General features: G+C 40.1%; 2 pseudogenes; one reads left to right on the plus strand and one right to left on the minus strand.

Annotated features, from left to right (window-relative positions):
* Positions 1–812: 812 nt before the first annotated feature.
* On the minus strand, positions 813–1093 carry LOC148777032 (HIG1 domain family member 1A, mitochondrial pseudogene; annotated as a pseudogene).
* A 667-nt stretch (positions 1094–1760) lies between these two features.
* LOC148777033 (microtubule-associated protein RP/EB family member 1 pseudogene) lies at positions 1761–2129 on the plus strand (annotated as a pseudogene).
* Positions 2130–5113: the final 2984 nt, after the last annotated feature.

Here is a 5113-nt window from a genome sequence, read left to right on the forward strand (position 1 = left end):
AGCTTTTTAGGTTTGGTTTAAAAACACACAGACTTGCAGGGAGGTTTAAAATGTTGTATTCCACACACTGCTCTGAATGGTTCCTCAAGAGCTAACCAGACCTTATACCAGTGCTCAATCTGCTGCTACTGCTAAGTCACTTCAGTCGTGTCCAGCTCTGTGCGACCCCACAGACTGCAGCCCACTAGGATCCCCCCACCCCTGGGATTCTCCAGGCAAGAACACTGGAGTGGGTTGCCATTTCCTTTTCCAATGCATGAAAGTGAAAAGTGAAAGTGAAGTCGCTCAGTCATGTCCGACTGTTAGCGACCCCGTGGACTGCAGCCTACCTGGCTCCTGCATCCATGGGATTTTCCAAGCAAGAGTACTGGAGTGGGGTGTCATTGCCTTCTCCAGTCTACAAGAGAAAATTAAATTAACTGGGGAAAATAGGATTCCTACATTACATCAAAAACATATGATATTCTGCAGCAACTAGGAGCATTTTCAGGATTGGCATGTTGTCTTCTTTAGAACTAATTTCAACAGAAGAGTTTAAGAAAGTGGACAGGTACTGTTATCAACTGTATTTAAAAGTGACATGTTTCTTTTGTGCTGATCTGACTCCCTTGAATGACCTAGCTAGTGAACTAGTCATCAGTAACTTGGTCACCAGGCAAATCAAGCCTGCAAGAAAGGAAGCCAATATTCAAATAAACATGTTCTTGTCTGACCTAAACAATTTATTTTCAGCATAAACATATAACCTCAATATGAGATGTCTAACTAAAGCAAGCATCACCACCATCAAGTCCAAGATGGCATCTCTTCTTCTAAGGTTTAGGCTTTGCCCAGAATTCTTGATACAGGGAATAGGCCATACCAAGAGTCGTTGCTCCCACAACAAAGCCCTGGGCTGCCACATGCATGTGGATCAGGTGAACAGACATTGTAGTATTCCCCTGTTCTTCAACCTATATTATCCATATGCTACAATTGCTGCAAAACCTGACATTCTGGTGGGGACAAATGGTGCCTCTCTAGCTTTTCGGATAAGTTTAGATCCCTGATATTCATCATATGAAGCAAGAGAAACATCTGTGTCGCTTGACATAGTAATTGAAGACTCTTCAGACAACTACAAGATGTTTCAGGTTCCTACTGGCTTCAAACTCTGTTAAAACAATTCTTATCTTCCTTTAATCTCCCCATATATTTCACTTACTTTGCTAGAATCCTCTCCCTTTGTTCAAACTAGTATAAATGTATTTAGATTTTGCCATTTTTCTGGGTCTTTTTTCGTGTCTTTATGAGGGCTCCTCTGTCACAACTTACATAAATATGTATGCTTTTCACTTGCTAATCTATTTTCTGTTGTTGTGCAGTCACTCAGTCATGTTCAGCTCTTTGTGACCCCATGGACTGCAGCACGCCAGGCCTCCCTGTCCATCGCCAACTCCCGAATCTTGCTCAAACTCGTGTCCATTGAGTCAGTGATGTCATCCAACCATCTCATCCATTGTCATCCCCTTATCCTACTGTCTTTAAACTTTTCTAGTATCAGGGGTTTTAATCTGTTTTTTTGTCAATTTAATTCTCAGGCACATCTGGAAAAAGGTTAAAGGGGTTTAACTTGTAAGAGGTTAAAGGCAAAATTGTGTTTCACCTACCTCATTAATGAAGACTATATTTAGTATATTTTATACAAATACTTAGGAGTGAAAAAAACAGCATAGCCAAACAGCTTTACCACTTTGTAAAGATGAAAATGAGATGTATATATGTGCTCAAGGAAGGCTGAGGAGACAAATGATGCATATATCTTTCAGAGAATAGCACAAACTGAACTGTATGGAAGAACTAAGGCTGGCCCGGGTGTGATACGGAAGAATCCCAGTGTAGGGAATGGAGATGATGAAGCAGCTGAACTGATGCAGCAGGTCAATGTATTGAAGCTTACTGTTGAAGACTTGGAGAAGGAGAGAGACTTCTATTTTGAAAAGCTGAGGAACATTGAGTTGATTTGCCAGGAGAACCAGGGGGAGAACAATCCCGTACTGCAGAGGATAGTGGACATTCTCTATGCCACAGATGAAGGTTTCATGATACCTGATGAAGGGGGCCCACAGGAGGAACAGGAAGAGTATTAATGGCCTGGACCAGCCGAGCAACATCCGAATTCTTCACTCCAGATCATGTGCTTAACTGTAAAATACTCCCTTTTATTATTCTTAGAGGACTCACTGGTTTCTTTTTGTAAGCAAAAAGTACCTCTTCAAAAAGTTCACTTTGCAGAAGTTTCACTCCTTTTCCAGTAAGTTTGAGTTAGGTGCATTTACCTTGTAGCAGAGTAGTATTGACATCTAGTTGGTTCACCCAGGGAACAAAGAGGCTGACCATGGGGCTCACTTTGTGGATGCTGGTAGCACTGATATCTGGAGAAGGTGGAGACCTCAGTAGAGAAATGTAAAGACTGATTTGAATTTTAAGTTAATGTGAAGTCTTGGCAGAGAACGTTTTAATAAATAAATGCCTTAAGAGTATTTAAAAGATGCTTCCATATTTCAAAATATAAAACGTGTGTTTGACATTGTGTCTGGGAAGGAAGGGTTAGAACCTGGAGCCTTTGGAACCTGTTGTTCCCAGCCTTCGCAGGACTGCTTGATCCTCATAAGCCCAGACGTTGGCCCAAAAGCAAAATTTGAAAAGTTACTTCGTAAGCCATTTTGATGTCCTTGACCAAGAGCATGCCTGCTAAGAAGCAAGAGGCATTGTTGCCTGGATGAATAGAGGGTGTGTTTCAGGCCTGAGACATCTGAATCAAAGAGCTTGATTTTCATTGAGCATTTCTCTGGTGATTTTTCCAGTTACCCCTGATAATTCTGTGTTCTGTGTGTGTGTGCGCGTTTTTTTGGAAATGAGGTGTGTCCAGTTTTTAAACCTAACAACTACTTTTGGGGACTTGCCCACATCTCTGGAATTTGAAAGGGGGCTGTGTCCCGTTTTACTGTCTTTCAAGTTTACATTTAACATATTCCTCTTCTCTGTTCCCCTTGCCCACTGGGGACTCCTCTTTGGCTCCTTAAAATTTGCTGCTTAGAGTAGAAGTTCAGCAGGCAGGTGATCATACTGTAAATCCAGTGGATTTCTAAAAGCACAGAAACATGCTTTCATAGAAGGGTGTTCTAAAATTCAAGAAAGTTTTGACTATTTATACTAGGTCTGCTGTGTTGATTTTTGATAACATATTCATATTTTGCACATCATTATTTTTGTTTTTTCATGTTTTTTAGAGAAACCATAACAGATTTTAATGTTTATTTAAATAATGTATCAATCTTAAACTATTATTTAGTTGTCATTAGCTCTATCGTCCCTCTTGGTGTAGTCCATCCTGTCCATTTGCAATTAATTGAAAATCTGGTTTCATAAGTTTTCAGTAGGCTATCTGGCAAGGGAGATTCCTTGTTTATACCTTAAATTCCTAGATTCATTTACAAAGTTTAGAAAAGTACCCCTGAAGATAGAATGATGCAGCCACCAACTCTGAGGCATGCTTCATAATTAAGTACCTAGATCCATCTCATGATTCCAGTCAAGTTGGGATTCCAAAAAGTAAATTGAGTGTCATCAGTACATATATTATTAGATATTCAGAAAGAAGTGCTGAGTCATGGATCACAGAAGGTGGTAAGGGTGGACAAGAGGAAATACTATGGCAAGCCACTCCAGTACTCTTGCCTAGAAAATCCTATGGACGGAGGAGACTGGTAGGCTGCAGTCCATGGGGTCGTTACAAGTCAGACATGACTGAGCGACTTCACTTTCACTTTTCACTTTCACACATTGGAGAAGGAAATGGCAGCCCACTCCAGTGTTCTTGCCTGGAGAATCCCAGGGACGGGGGAGCCTGGTGGGCTGCCGTCTATGGGGTCGCATAGCGTCGGACACGACTGAAGTGACAGCAGCAGCAGCAGCATGGCAAGTGAACAACACATGACACTGCCTCAGATTCTGAACTCAAATTAGTAGTGGTAGTATTATATATGTTTGCCACTATATGCCTCAGTTTTAAAAACCAAAACTGCTCCTCATAATGTTATACAATTTTTACAGTATAATATAGTCTAATACATAAATGTTACACAAAAGAGGTTATTTCAATTATGTTTTTATTTTATTTGTATTATCCAATTTTTTTCTTGCTAACATATTTCACATTCCTTTCTGTTCAGTTCAGTTCAGTCGCTCAGTTGAGTCTGACTCTTTGTGACCCCATGAACTGCAGCACACCAGGCCTCCATGTCCATCACCAACTCCCAGAGTTTACCCAAACCCATGTCCATTGAGTCAGTGATGCCATCCAACCATCTCATTCTCTGTCGTCCCCTTCTCCTCCTGCCCCCAATCCCTCCCAGCATGAGGGTCTTTTCCAATAAGTCAACTCTTCACATGAAGTGGCCAAGTATTGGAGTTTCAGCTGCAGCATCAGTCCTTTCAATGAACACCTAGGACTGATCTCCTTTAGGATGGACTGGTTGGATCTCTTTTCAGTCCAAGGGACTCTCAAGAGTCTTCTCCAACACCACAGTTCAAAAGCATCAATTCTTCAGCACTCAGCTATCTTCACAGTACAACTCTCATATCCATACATGACCATTATCACTACCTATATTTGGTTTTCTGACAAAGTCTTGATATTTGTTGAAATAATACTCAATAGGAAAAATATGCTAAGAAAAGCTAAAATTTGAATAAAAATAGTATAAATATTCAATAGTATATGTTAATTTTTTCCATTTAGAAAAAGTATATTTATTTTTGGCAGACGTGTTTCTTTTTTTTTATTTTTTATATGTTTATATTTTATTTATTTTTTTCTTGTTCTTTTTTATTTTTTATTTTTTTTTATTTATTGGAGGCTAATTATTTCACAATATTATATTGGTTGGTATTGCCATACATTGACATGAACTCATGTGCACCCGGGGTGGATTCATGGCAGACCTGTTTCTTGGTTGCTACGTGAGCTTTCTCTAGTCTAGTTAGCAGGAGCTACTCTCTAATTGTGGTATGTGGGCTTCTCATTGCTGTGGCTTCTCTTGTTGTAGAGCACGGGCTGAGTAGTTGTAGC

Source organism: Moschus berezovskii, chromosome 8 (assembly GCF_049115385.1).
Source record: "Moschus berezovskii isolate FMDL1 chromosome 8, NW_MosBer_1.0, whole genome shotgun sequence".
In the NCBI taxonomy this organism is placed as follows: Eukaryota; Metazoa; Chordata; class Mammalia; order Artiodactyla; family Moschidae; genus Moschus; species Moschus berezovskii.